Source organism: Chiroxiphia lanceolata, chromosome 8 (genome assembly GCF_009829145.1).
Source record: "Chiroxiphia lanceolata isolate bChiLan1 chromosome 8, bChiLan1.pri, whole genome shotgun sequence".
NCBI lineage: Eukaryota > Metazoa > Chordata > Aves > Passeriformes > Pipridae > Chiroxiphia > Chiroxiphia lanceolata.
Genome location: NC_045644.1, coordinates 12,652,457 through 12,670,672, shown reverse-complemented (window position 1 = coordinate 12,670,672; position 18,216 = coordinate 12,652,457). Strand labels below are relative to the sequence as shown.

General features: G+C 44.2%; 1 protein-coding gene across 4 annotated transcripts in view; it reads right to left on the bottom strand.

Annotated features, from left to right (window-relative positions):
* Positions 1 to 18,216, bottom strand: part of SH3PXD2A (SH3 and PX domains 2A) — a 260,591-nt gene that overhangs the window by 166,144 nt on the left and 76,231 nt on the right. The window contains exon 1 of one of the 4 annotated variants that reach the window (XM_032694536.1): positions 1,683 to 1,687. The exons of the other annotated variants lie outside the window; for them this stretch is intronic. The gene's annotated coding sequence lies outside the window, so the exon portion shown is untranslated. Of the gene's footprint in view, positions 1 to 1,682; positions 1,688 to 18,216 lie in introns of those variants that run through there. 4 annotated transcript variants of the gene reach the window in all.

Sequence of the window (18,216 nt, the reverse complement as noted above, 5' to 3'; positions counted from 1 at the left end):
AAAACACTAACATGAATAGGCACAGAAATGTGAATTAGGAATGTGAGCTGGTAATTACCCTTTCAGGCCCTGATTAATTGCATTTGAAGCCACAGAGACACCGAGCCGCCAAACAGGACTGACTGCTAACAAAATCCACACCACAAACAAACCTGTCTTTCTCTCCCTGTGCCACCACACAGGAATGGCAGCTCCCCAAACGCTGTCTGCCTTTGTGTCCTGGTGTGCAGTGCTATCCAGGGCTGGACAGAGATACAAAGTCACACTATTGGGCACCTTGGATAACCCCTCTGAGGTGGTCCAGCCTGCAGACTAGAGGTCTCCAAGTAGCAGGTCAAGAATGGACAGATGCCATCTCTTCCACTTCTAGATGGACGATCACTATCTATGTGTTTTGCTGCTGCAATTCAAGAATGCAGCTCCACTGGTGGTTATTACACACTAAAAAGGAACAGAAAACTTAATTCACTTTGTTGCAGCAACGTGTCTTGCATTTGTTTGGTTCAAAGATCCCTGTAATCCAGCTCCCTGTGTATAACAGTGGCCAGTAAAAGACAGGCAAGAAATTCAAGAACAGGAGACGTTCTCCTGACACACACTCCCTATTCCTACACAACAGGGGTTAGACATTTTGAGAATTAGAAGATAACTTTTAGCTTCATCCTACAGAAATTGCTCTAGTACATTTTTGAACCCTAAGATTTTGTGGTCCCTATAGAGTCTTCTGGAAGTTAAGTTCATAATTTAATCACACAGTATGTGATTACATACTTCCTTTTGTTCACTTTAAGTTTGGTTTCCAGGTTTCACAGGCCACACCTGGTTTTTACATTCTGAGAAATAAAAATAATTATGTCCTCCTCACTCTCTCAAATTCTTCGTGATTTCACAAACTTCTACTCTATCCCAACCATCACCTTGTTCCAAACTGAAGACTTTTAGTGTATTTATTCCTGTCCTAAAAAAGCCAATTCACCTCTGTAATCACCTCTGTCATCCTTCTCAGCACCTTACTTTATTATATAAACTTTCTGAGAGGCAACACCAGACCTGCACACGGTATTCACAATGTGGGGAAATCATGGATTTCCACAGCCGAAGCTCTGGGTTTTGTTCTCCATTCTTCGCCTAATTCTTTCTAACACCACCTTTGGCTTTCTGAGTGCTGCTGACTGTCGAGCTGCAGTTTTCATGGAAACACCCTCAGAACTACCGAAATCTCCTTCCTAGATTGCAATGGTTCTTCCCCTCTGCCCTCCCCACAGCACTGCTTTGTGCTTGCCACCACCAAACTGTCTTTTTACCATGTATATCATGAGACCCTCCCACAACTTTTTTCAATCAGCTCCAAATACCGGTTTCCTAAGTAAATTTCACGATAAACCAAGTTAGTTATATCGCTAACACCCTCTTTTGCAGATCATTGGCTGAACAGCACAGATTCTAGACCAGATCATTCAAGAATCCCTGGTAAAGCCATGTTTCTTTTCAGATAGGAAGTTTTTAAGTCTTCACCCCCAGACAATGCATTGTTTTAAACTGTGGGCTATTGACACCTATTAGCTTTAAATTCCCTATTTTAAAACTTTCCTGTAACATTTTCATTTCAAATGTCAGAAACCAATGACTGTTGTAAATGTCCACTAATGTCAAAGCATCCATCCTTAAATGAAGGGTCCAACCTGGCAGAAAATAAGCTTACAGCCTATGTCAGTCATACATCAAATAACAAGAAAGGCTGTTAATATAATTATCTTCTTATTGCTATTTTGGGAGGCACAGTAGGTTTTGATGGATCTTGAAGTAATAGGATCTCTTAAGCCATAATTTACAAGCAATTGTCTGTCTTGAACAATTTTCCACATGGGAAATTAATCACATTCTGCCTAACAGGAGGAAAAATATCCCTTTGCAGTTTGAATTGGATTTGCCATGGTCAATTGGATGTGGGATTCTTCTTTATCCCTACTCACAATCTGAGGTGTAGTGTTGCCATCAAAAATTCACTGTACCAGATTCCACAGATGAAGATATTTCACTGACAGGTGACACTTTTATTCAATGCCCACAATGACATAAGTCAAACATACCAGCATGGCACAGCCACAGAATTGGACTGTGGCACATGTCAGGAATTGTAGATAATTATTGCAGAAACTACATCCCAGTAAATTTCAGTGACAGCTGCTGTACAGTCCAAGGGTACTCTGGTGTTACTTCTGTGAAAAAGAAACACTCAGGCCAGATTTAGGAAGCAGGCAACACATCTCCCATCAGCAGTGGACTGATACAGATCACCTTGACCCAGATCAGGGTAAAATGGCTCATCTGCCACTCTGAACTGCATTCAGAAACTCAGCTCAAGGCACCATGAACTGATCTGAATGTGTGAAACAAATTCCTAAGTCACACAACTACTTAAAAGGGTCATGGTCCTCTAATACATACTTGTATCTCAGGTACAACAGGAGTGAATTAGCTAAGGCAATGGATTACATTCTTGAAATTACAACACCAGAAGCTTCATTTGGTACAGAAGTCCAAGACCTCTCAGCAGAGTCACTGCCCATCCAAAGATGCAACACTGGGCATGAGGTTCTGGGAGATGTGACTGGATGCTGAAGGTCACTAAAGCTGGAGCCATGCTGCAGTTCTGAATGACACATGCTAAGGTGCCAATGACAACTCAAGGACTCATATGTCTCATGGGCAACACAGATGTTTATTCCTACAGGTAAATTCCTGCAAGACACCACAAGGAACTGAATTGTAGGTTCCTCCTGGGTCAGGCTAATGACTCGTCTGGAGGCTGGCTGTTCTTTGTATCTCCACAGTCAGTCAAGAATGAACTCTCCAGAAACTGGGGCTGGCCTTCCTTAAGGTTTTTACTGAGATAATTTGCCAAATTTCAGTTCAGGTTTGGATTTTAATCCCTTCCTGTCTCCTCATCAAAAACTCAGTGTGAAGAGTGAATGTCCTGGTGCTGATTCATCTCCATTGCAAATCTAAGATACAAACTTCTGCTTGGAAAATCCCAATTTGTTTATGGTTCCAGTGGAAAAAGGGTGAGAAAGAGAGACTTGGAAAAAGTGATGGAAAATAAACCAGAGAACTAACACATCAGCTGGCACCAGAGGTAAAGAAGGTGTCTCCAGGTAGCAGGAAAGGAAGTTATAAGATCTGTGTCACTGCGATCCCTTGACTTTGCCATTAAGAAGCAAAACACAGAGTTACTCAATGTTTCTTTAAGGCTGAAAGACTAAAGGAAAAACAGGATGGCTTAAAGTAAAAAAGGAGTAATCGTATGACTGGAAACTATGAGTGCCCCTAGCCAAGCACCCAAAGGAACTGAGTAATGTTCATTAGTCAGTGACTTTATTGGTACTTGGGACTTTCAACTGCTGAGCAAGATTTAGACCAAAAAGATATTCTGGGGCATGCTACTCTATTTATGTTTGGACAGAATTAAACCTCACCCTGCATAATATTTTTCCATGCTGATTTAGGCAGAACGAGCCCTCACTTTTATCCTGTGCAGGGTGCGAGTGGATCCACTTCTTGGTATCAGCATGCTGGAAATACCACTTCCCAAAAGCATTGTGAGGGTGGAGGAAATGGCTGGAGAGGAGTGTTTCTCCTGCAAGGAACCTGAAGCTATTTTCCAAAGTACTATTCCCAGAGCAGAAACCCACTGTCCAAACACTGTGCAAACACAAGACAGTCCCTGAGACTAATTTGTTCACAACCAAAATGCTGAGTCCCACTGCAGCTTCTGAGGAAGTTCATAAATAGCACAGAGGTGCCGAGCACCTGAATTAACACTGGGCACCTGTGCAAAACAAAATCTGTGTCATACTTCAAAATTATCTGACTGCAAGAAATACACAGCATTAAAGGCTGCCTGTTCAGCAGCTTGATGATGCTACACTTTTCCACAGGAACGTTGAGTAAGATTCAACTACTAGTAAGGTCATGCATATGAAGGGATGGATGTGGAGAGAGAAGGGAAGTGGGACCAGTGGAGCCCAGCAGAGAAATTCCTCAGGCACCCAACAGCCCACACCATGCAGCAGAACCTCCCACTGCACTCATCTGCAAGATACACGAGAGTATTTCCTGCTGAGTTACATAAAACCATGTTGCTGCAAATGGATTTGAAAGATTGGGCTTTTTTTCTTTTTAGACAGAAAAGAAGGAGGAAATAAAAGTATTTCTTGCAAATGCTACAACGATTGCTCTGTGACAAGACACTTTCTAAATGCAGCGTTCATATGAGTACACTTCCAAGACCACATGCAACTGAGGAACTGGTGTGGTGACAAATTATACCGGTGCCACTTGCAAATCAGAATGGTGTTGTCCAGAAATAATGAAGTTTGGATTAAAAACATGAAGTAGTTTAGAAAAATATCAGATTTTTACAAGTTTCTACTACTGTGTAGACAAAAATTCTTTTCCTTAAGGCTGAGATCTTACAATCACAAACTACTGACCCTTCGTGTCCAATTGCTGCTCACTCTGAATTAATCTTCATCACAATCTCTTCACACTATGGATCCAAATAACCAAATCACAGAACTACAGCACTAGGGCTCAAGAAACCAGCAAATCCATTACCCTGATTCATGGTACAATCAACTCTATCTATGGCAGTACTGAAGAATTCAGTTTAACCTGATCTCCAAAGTGGCGACTCCTTACCCCCTCAGGCCACCCAAAATCACCTCCCTGATGAGGTGGAGGATCAGGGAAGGAGGATGCACATTCAGTATATTTAGGACACAAAGAAAAGTTTAGGTCTGATTCGCCACTGTTTTCCCCTTTCACCTGGTCTAAGCCCACAGTTTCAGCAAAACTACCATAGCAACACTCATGTAACGAGCAGTTCCAATGACTTTGCTCTCCAAGGTGAAAGTAACATGATAAGGAACAGACATAGTGAGGAGAAGACCAATGTAGGGCAAAGGACTATGTGAAATGAGCCTGATCACTTGTTAAAGAGCTTATCCAGAGTGTAGGGGAATTAAAAGAACTTCTTCCATTCACTCACTGATGCCGTATCAAACCTTAGCTTAAACATACATCTTGAGCATTTCATAAGCATGCACATTCCAGTCTTCTTATTTTCCCTTCTCTGAAAAGAGAGACATCTGAATTCCAATGAGATTTTTAAATTGCTCTGAGTCAATACACAAATTTTGTTTCAAGTACCTTTTTTTTATGTTACTTACTCAGAAAAAGTATCAGGTGGGTCTTTTTTTCACAGATATTTCTCTTGTTCAGCAGGTGGGAGTTTTCAATTTTTCTTTGGATGACTCTGTTTTCCACATTGTTTATTTTAACCCACATTTTATTAATTTTTGTTCAGTGCCAAGAGGGTGAGACAGGTGCATTTCAGATACTGCACTGAAGATTAATTAAATTACTATTACTTGAAAAGAGGGCACTGACACGATCTTTTTGAAATTATTCATAAAACAAGGAATCTAACTAATTTCTGATATTTTTTGAAGGCATACGGAACATTTTACTTTTAATGATAAGCAGATCAATCCCCTGCAGTCAACTCTTCAGACAGCTCAGCTGCCTGGGAGTAACTCAGAAGGGTCACTTCTGAGTCAGCTCAACAAGTCAGATTGCTTTAGATCATCTTATAACCACCAGGAAACCTGTATCAGTAACAAACCACAGCATAAACCCAGAGCCCCTGAAGAACCACTCCAGGCATCACAAATGGTAAAAAGAAAAAATCTTTCTTGGCCCTTTCTGGGCATTTTGCAATAGGGAAACGCTGCAGAAAGGGAAGCACATATTTTCAAATGGAAAAGCCGTTAATGCAAACAGAGTCTGGCCCTACGACTAGGATGGATCAGAACGAAACTGAGTGACATCAGAGCTGACATCTCATTGCTGTAAGAAACCAGCTTGGCTACGCCACAAGATTAAAAACATATGGACCATCAGTGAACCTCTGGGGGACAGCAAACTGCTTCATGCTATAGATGAGAGAAAAAAAAGAGAGGAGCTTGGAGGGGACAATCTGACAGTCCCTTCATCATGTGCAGGTATTGAGATGGACCTAAAAGACTTCAGAAAGGAACACTAACACCCGTACTGGCTACTCTGCAGCACCACAAGGACCTATATGTGGCTCATGGGGCTGAGGAAGACAAGAGAAGCTGTGTCCTTGTGCCGGAAACAAGCTACGTGCAAGGAGAACAGAAACAAGAGATAGAAGTTAATGAGACTGAAGAGGATTATCCCCTCTCCCCAGGGATCCATGGGTAAATACAGGTTTTCCTGCAAACATACTCTTGCCACTTGGGGTGATAGCTTTCCTTCCATTGTATTAAAATAGCTAACCAATTTGAAACAGAAGTCAAATTTCCATACGCATATGCACAAACACACACCAGGAACACACTGACACTTTAGAAAACAGGACTCAGGGTCAAATGACACTTGGGCTCTTCTGAAAATTTCCTGCTGGAGCCTTTCGCACTGTAAAACTATCCTGACATAATTTGAACACTCCAGGCGGAAAAGCCAGCTGCTTCCCTAGGTCAGTCTGAGACCCGCTCTTGAGATCTTTCACTTGCTCACCCAAAATAATCATGTGCTTGGGAAGGAGGATTTCACTGCCTTCCCCAAGTTCCAGAAAAAGACCAGTTTGTGACCCTCATATGCCAACTGGAGGTTCCTACACCTTGTCTGTATCAGCCTCTGCTTGCATGAGGCTGTGTTTTATGAGCCTGTGAGCATTGCTTTGAAGGAGGACAAAATGGGAATGAGAGACTGTAAATTGCCTGGGAAGAGCAGTACTTTTCTCTCCTGATGCTCTCAGCCCTATACCTACACTCTTTTAGGGTGGTACCAATGTCAAGAGAAAGTGTGCCTTTGGCAGCCTAATCTAAAACAGACTCCTGTAGCAAACAGCTGGACACTGCCAGAAAGAGGGACTGGGCTCCCACCACCTTCCCTCCTTCACATCATACTGCAAAAGCCACAGATCACCCTCAGCCACCCCACAAACTCAGTGCTTTGATGCCCACATTCTTACACTCCCTCCTTGCACCCACCACCCTCCTCTCCTCTGAGGATGCAGCAGTGAACCGCCCCTTCTTTGTTACACTTCTGCACAGAATAGCAGCCAAGAAACAGTTTTTCCTTTGCAAAGAAATCACTTCACCATAATGTAGTAATTTCACTTCCTGATAATTAAAAAGCTTGAGCTCCAACTCACACTTCCAAGCATTTGCTCTGATGGGAGGAAAACTAACAAAATAGTCTTCGCCATCAGCAGAACCACCCCTGTGAAAGGCCTAATTCCCTACACTGCTTTAATTAAAAGTGGATGAACAGCAACCTCCCACCTTAGAAACCTTGAAGAGAAATAAAGTCAATCTCTAGGCTTATGAAAATAAAAAAGGAGCAGGGAAACAAACACAAAAATCCTGCCAGTTTTAGGTCTTACCAGAGGATTATAACATCTGGACTCTCTTTTCAAGGGGAGGTGAACCGAGGAACAGATGGTGTGGATACAACCACTCCTTGGAGTGAGCATCGTGCGTGGGGAGCTGGTGATGGGAGAAGAGGAGCAGAAAGCTGCAGAGAGAAGCAGCACCCTTGCCCACACGTTTTTGTCTTCACGGTTGCCTGGAGGAACGCTCCTATCTGCTGACACCACAGAACAAAGGATCTGGTTTAATTGCAAAAAACAAAAAGGGCCCCAGGGGAGAAAAAATCCTAACAGATGATGAGTACAGCTGACCTCCAGTGAAACAGAGAACAACTTGTGAGGAATAATCTAATCCATAAGAGCAAAGTATTTATCTTACAGCAAGAGACCACCCTGCTCCAGAGGACATCTGCAAACAGATGTGAGCATGGAGGCTTTAAGCACAGCATTACTACCAGTCAGGGCATAGGTAACTACAGAAGGACTTTAGTGCTGCAGTATTTGAATGCTACACAATGTTTTATGGATTTATTCTTCTCACACCATGGGAAGATACAGCAATTCTAGTCTGTCTCTCTTTTTCCCCAGTACAAAAAGTGCAGAGAGTCTCGGGGTAGATTTGGACACTCTTTATAACACTTGAGCCCCCAGATCTTCTGTTTCCTATTTGTAAAGCACTTCTGGCAGCAGGGAAAACTAGTGACACATCTTCGGCAGAATTAATAACTAAACATGGGCTTAACTGGTGAGTCTCAAGTTTGCACCCTATGGCAGAGGGACTTAGAGAATTTGAAATCAAGCCCCTGAAGTGGGCTCAAGCCTCACCTACAGCCCCCCTCACCTGCTTCCATGTGCCCCGGGTTAGCCCATGCATGGCAGTAGGTGCAGGATGTCATCTCTAGGGCTTTGCTGGAGCAGTACTGACACATGCATGTGCAGAATGAACCAAACTCAATTGTTTTTCCACTTTGACCAGAGAAAATTAAAACCTTGTGAAAGTCGCTTTGTCTTAGAAAGAAAGCAAATTTACTTTGCTTAGCTTTATTACAACTTAGCCTTCTTAACAGTTTGATTTCATTCTTAAGTAATTTTAAACCCTAGTGTCATATAATCTGGCAGCTACAGTGATGGGTTTTATACAGAAAAACATAGGGAAAGGATTTTCAAAAGCACTCAGACCCGCTGTGACTGCTCCTGCTGAAGTCAACAGTAAATCCAATGATACCACTGGGAGCAGAGGTCAAGGCTGAGCAGGCTTGACACTACAGAAACTTATGGGTGGGATTTTCAATCTCTTCAAAAATTATTACTAATAACAAAGTATATTAAAAATAAAGAGCTAAGTTGCGACCCTGAAAATATTTACATATGTGCCTAGCTCACAGATTGTAAGTAATTATGGGAGGCCTGATTTCTCTCACTTTCTTTATTGTAAGCCAGGAATAAGGATCCAGATGCGTGTGGAAAACCTCGGCTCATGGAGAGGGTCAGCTACAATGATTTTGGTAGGATTACTCATGCTCTGCAGAGATTTTGAGCACAGGCATGCCCACAGCAAGACTTCTTGGAAACACCAGGATCTTCCTAAACCTACAGCCACACTGACACGTAAATACACCAAATGTGAGACAGGACTTTCCTGGCTGTGATGGTGGTGGATATCTACAGAAACAGCATTAAAATCCACTCACTTCTAATCGACTGTAGCAAAACTTGGATGAGAAAATGAAGGCTAGTTAAGAAAAACTGGAGGGGTGTGTGTGTTTTATTATTTGTGCAGATCTGTGACATGAATTAACCCAGCTTCAAAGGATGAAACATCATTATTACAAAGCACTGCATTGAGTATAACCATTTCCAGGCTATTATGCAAGCCCAACTGAAATAATATTATGGATACAGGGTTACTCTTGTTCTCTATTAATCCCAAGAGGAAGAGGGATGTGACTTATTTTCTCATCCTGACAAATCATCTCAAGACACTGCTGAATCAGACATGTTTACAGCTTAAGAGGAAATAAGTAAAAATGTTCAGTTTTTATTACTAAGTTTGAGGATTCGTTAACAGGAATGTAAAACTAAACCTCATTTAAATCCCTTCATTGTTCATGATATAAATCCTTAGGTTTTGTAGTTACACTGGAATGGAGGGGAAAAAAAAGATTTAGAGGTCAACTTCCCAGCTATTCATTTCCAGGCAGTTTCACTCCCAGCTTCCTGCACAATACAGCAGTCTTCCCTGCAAACCTTTCAGGGGAAATGCTTTACTTGCATAAAGGCTGCAACTGTTCCCACTGCACTGAAGCCATAAAACTATTGCAGTTGAACCAAAACTTGATAACAGCTTAATGGCATAAAGCAATATTTGGACTAAATTGAGCCTGATCATATCACTCTAAAGTTCTTTTCCAAGTTAAAGGGCTTTTATTTATAGTCTTTACTTACACCCAAGAGACTCTGACATATTTTAACTAACCTGCCTTCCTTGTCTTCTTAACCTTGGTCCTTTTCCAAGAAAGATGTCATTCTGACCACGAAGGGGGTTTGATTTCCAGCAGCAGAATTAACCCACAACACAAATCCCTTGTGTTTATTCCCTGAGTGACGGTGCATGTTCTGGGGAGTGAGCTTAGCCACTATTTCCTTGATGAAAGAGGTGGAGGGGAACGGGCTGGAGCTACCTCTGTTACCGCATCAAGCACCTGCATGAAACAAATCTTTGAATCCCACCGATTCCAACTCTTCTGGTTTCATAGGCATTACTGGGAGAACAGACTACACTGAGACCCACCAGTGGACTGGTGTTACTATTACTGGGACTCACTGCATTTCCTCACATACTTGTCACGCCTTGTTGACACGACCGTCATGGGCTGCCCTGCTGCAGAAACACAGTTTACACAGTGTAGTCCTGGCTACAAACACAGACTAACTGGACCTCAGGTACCACAGCCTTCCCTTCACCCACTGGGTACACCTGGGAGGGACCTCAGAGCTGCCCTGGTGGTCAGATACCGCGTCAAACGTACACGGCATCCGTGCGGCACTGCACCCACCACCACAGCTGAGGGGAGCTAATGAGAGGACAACTGAGCAGCATTTAAAGACCAGAGAGAGTTGATTCAACCTCTCTTTGACAGGGGTGGAAAAAAATAACATTTTTGTCTATGGTGAGGGAAAGAAATTGAAAACCAGTATTATATCAGGCTGAACAATGCCATGACCAAAATAAAAGCCTTTTCCTGTCTCTGAGGGTCTTTTTTTTGACTTGTGTCCAAGTGTCTTCTTCAATCAGGTCTAGTGAGTGCCTCTCTTGCTTGCAACGTAGTTCATGTGTGCTCCAGACCTGGCTGGTGGCGGGCATGTGACGTGGTGATGGCATCACACAAGATGCTGCAATCCTTAGATCCTGGATACCTCAACTGCCTGCAGCAGCACTACTCTGGAAAGCTTAATGCCTTAATTTTCTCAACACCCTTTCTATGGCTGCTCTCTGGGAAGATGAAGGGGCACCTCATTAGCTTGGCTTTGTTAGAGCAAGACCAAGAAGTGGGAAAGGAGGCCCAGGCAGGTGGTTCAAACAAGCTCTTGGTGGTCCAGCAGTACATCACTGACTGTGTGATGCAGCAGGAAGCAGGTGGGTCAAGCAGGTCAGTATCACGCTCCATCAGAGAGGCTTTCACTTGGTGGACAGTGTACTCCTTCCAGTTGTGGGCAGTCCACTGGTGGTTCTCCCATCCCCTGTCACCATGTGCCAGAGCCAGCAGCAAGCAAGACCTTCTTCTCCCAGACCCTGGGAGAAGGGGATGGCTGAGACATTGTGCAAAAGTAAATATTTACATAGCCGGGGCCTTCCTTCCCCTGCCCTGTATTTTCTCCCCTTCTTAAAATGTCACAGATCAGCTGTTTCCATAACTGTGCAGGAAATGAGTTCCCTGCTGGCTGGCAGCTTAACACTCACGTGTGCTGGGTCTACCGTGGCTGCACCACTCACCTCTGCTGCTGCCTCTTGCATGCACCCGGAATCTTCAGAGGATATGGCCAAAGGGGAGATGGGACAGTCAGGGACATGGCCACAGCGCTGCATGACTATGGCAGTCCTTCCCACAGCTGCAGCTCAGAGGAACCCCTATTCCCTGGACCGTGGGTCAGATCAGGATCCCAGGAGACCCGACACTCTGTTTATGCCACTTCAGAGCAAACATCCAGACCAGACTAACACAGCTTCCTGCCTGCACACAGCAGTGAGTGCACTCAGGAAATTCAGGCATATTTCAAGCTTGCGACTTTTTCTTTGTTCTTCGGACAAAGCTTCGTTCACTGAAGATGTTGCTAAAAGGATTATTATCTACAGGAGACTTCTCTTCCCAAGAGGAAATCTGCTAAACACAGAAATCTGCATGTGCTGTGTTTTGTAGGAGGTGGGACTAAGACAGGAATATTTTCCCTTCTGCTCTCTGCATCTAATCATTTAAATAGACCAGCAGTGACAACACTGCCCAGTGGGAATAGGCACAAATGCCTTTACCCTGTACTCCAGTCTGATGGTTTTACTCCCTGCCTCAGAGTGTACCAACCTAGCCTGCATTTGGTGAGAAGAGTTGGAAGAATTTGGTGGCAATCACATCTAACAGTGAACTCAGTGAAAAAACATCTGCCCACCAGCGTAACACCTCCAATAAAACCCCATCAAGTGCAAACCAGCTTGCAAATGTTTTGCTTATTCTAGGTCAGCCCTGTGCTGTTCAGAGCCCTTACTATGAGAAGGAACCTGCAAATCTGAACTTGCCAATGCTTAGGATGTAAAAGCAGAAGGGACATAATTTTCTGCTCTTTATTTAGAGGAGGCAAAACCCTGATAGAAAACGACATGGTGAAAGTGCTTAACTTCAGACCCACGGAAATTTGAGGGCAAACATTAATTACCTCAATCCTGAGTACAAGCCTGGGGCCTGTATTAGCACCTCTCTGAATGAGAGAAGCTCAAGAGGATTGAATTTCCCACTTCTAGGACTTACTTTCCTTTCGTCATCTACCTACCCTTGGTTTCCTCTTTCTAATTCTCACGTTATTTCCCTCTCTCTACATCAGCTTTCCCATTAAACAGGACTATACTCTAAAAAAACCCAACCCACAGGGGAGTAGACACTGCCATGGGTTATTTCATTATAGTGTAAATAGATTCAGTTTGACAAATCCCTGCCTGCACTATCCCCTCACTCAGCTACTGAGTATAAAGATCCCCTTATGCGTAACAACAAAGGTGTTCATGAGAGCCTGAGAAAAGCTGTATTGTGGAGCAGGGAGGTCCGCAAACACACCACACTAAAGAACAGCAGCACCTGAAAAACTTAATACGTAGAGAAAAGTAGGATAAATCACTTGCCATCAAGCAGCAAATTCCCAGGTTCATTGTTTCCAATCCACAGGAAAAAAATAATCACAACCTATTTTAAGCATGTGAGTATATAAATAAATCCGTTGGCCAAGCCAAAAGGCAAAGTGGGCAGAAAATAGATTCATACAGAGGTCCAACTATTACTTAGCTGTGAATCTCAGCTGGGCTCTGCTCTCCTCAATTGCCCAGGCAGCTTACATTCAAATACAACAAAGACAAGATCAGGCAGATAAGTAATATCCAGAGGGAATATCTAGAGCCTGTGGGGCTGCAAAGCCATCTGAGTCCCTGGCAAGCTTGACTCCCGGGTTAAAAAGCACTTTCATTGTATGGGCCATTTGTTAATGGATTGTGGGAAAAAGTCAGATTTTAAACCAGAGATGAAGACAAGCAAACCCTCTCCCCAGTCTGTGGTTGAATACAGAATGCTCTCAGACTTGCTACATACCACCCACTTTAGATTACAGACTTGGAGAGTTATTTTTAAAAAGTAATTATAGTAGTAGAGGGCACACTCATCTGGAATGGCTGCCTGAGGAAACGACGAGCCCAATGCAGCTCAAACTGCTTTTCAAGTCTATAATCGTGTTTATTTATTGGCTTTAAAAACAAGAGTCAAAATCCAACTAATTTCTGAGTAAAAATGTCTGTGTATTTCCCTGAGGAGTCCAAGCAGCTAGACTGCACTGAAAACGTGTCCTGGCCTTTTAGTCTAACATCCAACACTGAAAAAAAAAAATAAACCCCACTAGCTCGCTTTAAGCAAACTCAAACCAAAATCCCTTTCCATTCTTTGTTTTCCCTTGAAACTGTGACTTGGTCATTACAAAATTCTTATCAGGAGACTCAAATGGTCTAATGAGAGGCACATCATGATCTGCATATGCTGATTTCTGCCCAGAGGTGGTTTCTGGTTGAGCAAAATACCAGTTCTTAACCTGTGTGAGAGGAGTGGTTGCAAGTGTCAAAAAAACATTCTGTAGGCTTTTTCTGTTCTAGCCCCTCATTACAGCTGCCAGCTGGTGGATTTGGGATCTGTGTGCTGAGAAAGGACACAGAAGAGACTGAAAGAGAGAGAACAAGACCAGGTACTTGTGCAGATGCCAGCACTGTTTTTTTTTTTTTTTTGCTTTCTCTTCCTTTTGTAATGGAATCAGGACCTTGGCTCATGCCCTATTAATGCCCGAAGACCTCCAGAAGGCCTAATGATGCTTGTGAAACAGGCTCAGCATGGAAAGCCAGAAGCCCCCTGCAATCCCTTACATGGGGCTCATGACAGGCCCCTCCTCAGCAGGCAGCTCTGAAAGCTGTGCCTTTTCCACAGCTTCTTCAATAGGAAGTAGCCTAAGGGCATCCTATGACCTCATACTTGACGACTTGCCTTTTAACTAGAAAAGACTTAAACCCTAAAAATATCTCCATGGAGCCTAAAGAAAAGAATACGCCTGTTCCCCTCAAAATCATCAATCCTCCCGCTGCCTGGCTGAGGAACAGCCACTTCCTCCCGGCAGCCCCTGCTTTCCCTTCAAGCCCCGGAGCCGACAGGAAATCCATTCTCCTCTTGTGAGAGACAGGAGATGAATTTTCCACAATAGCTCTCCTAGCAAGGCAGAAAATAGACAGAAACAATAGAAACCTCTAACTCAAACAATAGGAGCTGCTGAAGAGCAGCTCACCAGAAGCTTGGCATCACCCAAGTCCTAAGTAAGATGGAGTGGAAAGAAGCCAAGGACCTGTTAGCTGTCTTGCTAACACACTACCCAGGCTCACAAGTAAGTTTGCATTAAACCTGGAAGCACTCTCCCCTTTCAGAGAACAGGCAGGAAAACTTAAAATATGTGGATTAAAATGAAATTATATTGCATTATGAAGTGGCCCCCAAAAAGTTTTCCATACCCGTTCAAGCCCCCAGGATCTCATGCTGCAGGGCCATGGGTCACTTCTCCACCCCCTGGCAGCTCCTCTGAGATGGGGACAGGGGTCTGCCATGCTGCCTTACTGCAAGTTGGTGGAAGCAGATGGGGGCAGAGACCCTCCTCCTCCATCTGAGAGCTTGCTGCCTCATATTCAAGGAAAGCACAGCAGAATATCTTAGTTATTAGTGTTGCACAGGTGAGGTTCAGCAAACCAGACATCTGAGACTCTGCTTTATGTGTCTGTGTGCCTATGATACCTGTAAGACTACCCCTGCATGTTAAAGGAACACTGTTATAAAAACCTTAATTCATATTTTAATCTAAAAAGTAAGATGTGACTTGATAAAGAGAATTTTATCTGATGTCTCCTGGTCTTTTTTAATCTTTAAGCTACTTTTTGACTGGCTCTGAACTGCTAAAATACTGTTCATTTCTGTATAAGTCAGGAACTCAAAATGACTCCAAATAAAAGTTAAAATCATTTACTTGTTGCTCTGGCTCAGAGTGACGCAGGACAGAATAATCAAAAATTAAAAATAAATCTGAAATTTGCATATAAAATCCAGCTAAGAATTAGGACAGGGAACGCATTTCCTTTTAAATGCCCTGCTAGCAACCACCTCTCCAAAGGAGAACACTGCCTGCAGTAAGAATGCCTCTGAAATTTCTAGGGGTTCTCCTCAGCCAGTATGTGCCTTAGAGTCACTGTCTCCCTTTCTCCCAAGGTTGGTAGAATAAATGTAAAAAATGCTTTCCATGCACTGACCACTGCTGAAATGCAGCACCTTTGACAAAATTACACACAGCCACATCCTAATTTTGCTGATCCTGGTCTCAGTTTACACAGGTGGAACATGAATGGCTGGACCTGAAGGTCACTGCAGTGCTGGCTGTGTTAGGATGTACCCATTATCTCTGCTTCGGCACACGATCTCCAGCCCAGAGCAAAACAAAAGGAGCAAAGCTGGAATATACACCACTGGGAGGAAAAAGAACCTGCTCTCATCATCATAGACAAAAACCTACTGAAAAACAACTCACTGAAGCCTTTTTCCTCAGCTTCCTCTTGCCTAAAACACAGCACGGGAAAGGGGAGGGGAAAAAAAAAACAAACCCACCCCCCCCAACACACCAAACCAAAACCAAAGAGCAGACATAAGCACCTGGGATGCAGTTCATCGGCAGATCTCCTTCCCCACTGCAGCCCGCGAGTGGCAGAAACAGAGGCAAAGAAAGTCCCAGCCGGCATTGGCGAGAGGTTATTCCCCATCCTCCTGCATTGTGCAAAATGGGGAGGCTCCTGCCTGCCGGCACCCCTCACCTGCCCCAGGTATCTGGGCGGTGCTGAGTTGGCTGCCCGCGCCCTCTCCGACTGAACCTCTCCCTTCCCGCAGCCCTCCTGACTCACACATGGCACCAGGCTCGGCTGGGGCTCACTCCCCCAGTTGCCTCTTTGCTGGAGGAACAGCCCCCAGCAAACTTCAGGCTGGGAGAGACTGGGATTTCTCCGGGAAACTGGGAGCCTTGCCCAGAGATTAAGCAGTCAGGCAAAGCTCTCCCAGTGGGGATCAGCTCACCCCACTCCCACCCACTGCTGCCGGCAGGAGCAAGGCGACACAGCTCTGGAGCAAAAAACAGGGCTGAACTCGCACTATCTGCAGGGATCTCTGTTGTCCTGTATTTGTTGCCTGAACTTAAAACACCTCGGCAGGCACACTGTATGCTCCTGTTGCCTCGGAGCCAAGGACAGAGAAAGTCCCAGAGACCCCTCTAAGATGGTGCCAAAGTGTTTCTCTTCTCAGGGGGAAAGCAGGTCGGAAAGCAGGTCATTGGGGCACAATGGGGCCAGGCAGTGGCTGGATGACATCCACCATGCTGGCATCCCTTCCAGTGCCCTGGCACACAGCCACCAAGCTCTGCTGGCAGCATATGCCCCAAACCAGATTGTTTCCTCTTTCCTTACCCTAATCAAGGGAGGAGGAAAACTTGAGTGGGAAAAAAAGGAAGAGAGAAGGTGCCTCTCTGGCAGAGACTCCCAAGCACTGGAGGCAGGGACTGGAGCCAGGCTGGGATGTTGCTCCTGCAGCTGCCTGACCAAGATGGTAGGTTAGCCTGCACTGACACCTCTGGTCCCCTTGGATAGGACTTAGCTTCCCAAGGGTAAGGAAAACCAGGTACACAAAGCAGTCTCCCTCTCCAGGCAGCAGGGAAATCGCAGAGCGAGCACCCAGCAAGGATTTTCTCCTTCCAGCACATCCTATGTAAAAAACTCCTGTTTGTCCACTGGGGGTCAAAAGTAGCTTGAAATCCAGGCAGGAATCAAGCTGGAATCTGGATGGGAAGTGCAAGGGGCTGCCATCATCAATGCCCAGCCCTCCATAACATGGAAAGCCCAAGCCTCTCTCCAAGGCAAGGGTCTGCAGCCCAGCATGACATGATGATTTGAGGCCATGCAGTGCATTTTCCCCAGGACTGCACTTTGGAAGGCACAGTGGAGCAAGAAGAGCTGACATCCCTCCAGCTTCAGCGTTGTCTCCAGATGGCTTTCCCATTTAGTGCCAAGAGAAATGAAAAACAATGCAAGCCCTGGAGTCCTGGGTCAACCACTGCAAAACTGTTAATCTCAGAGCTGTATTGCCCCGTCTCTGCCACTTGAATTGCCACTGTGCTCTCAAGAAGCTCAGTAGACCAGTCTTCTCCTTCCAGTTGAAATTCTTTCATTAATTAACTCTTCAATAGTCTCCCTCCAAAAAAAAAAAAATTCATACCACAAGCTATCAAAATCCTCTCTGACCATGCCACAAAGAGGGTTTTTTATGTGGTTTCCCTCTGCCCAACCTCCCCTGATGCAGACTTTTCCAGTGAAATGGGAAATCAGAGAGAAGAAATTAAAAACTCATGGGCAGAAGATAAAATGAGGAAAGGAGACAAAAATATCAGTTTTGCCCTCTTAGTATGGTTAAAAAAAATCACATAAAAATTGAAGGCATGGAAGTGAGTTTCAAAAAGTGAAACAAAACTACAAAATTGTCCACAGGACATCTTTTACAGGACTGCCTGGCACTGCTTATTTCCTTGCACCTCTTCATGGCAATGAAAGCAATAGAGTTCTTACTTGTGTAAGAAGGAAGTAGGGGTAAATATATATGAAGAAAGAAATTGATAAAAACAAGATAAAGGCGTCTAGAGAAAAGAAAAACTGTACTTCCCTGCTGTTGAACCCAGTATGGTCTCTCCTTGGGGAGCAAAGCTCTGAACTCCATTACACTTTCCTTGGTTTTATAGGTAAAAGGTTTCCAACACAGTTAAACACTAACTATTATTTCAGGAGAGCACCATGGCATTGCTGACAAGCAGGAGTCACGGGATGGCCTATGTCAACTTCCTAAACCAGGCAAACCCCTGGCACTGATAACCCAGCATGCAGAGTCACTCCAGCTTGG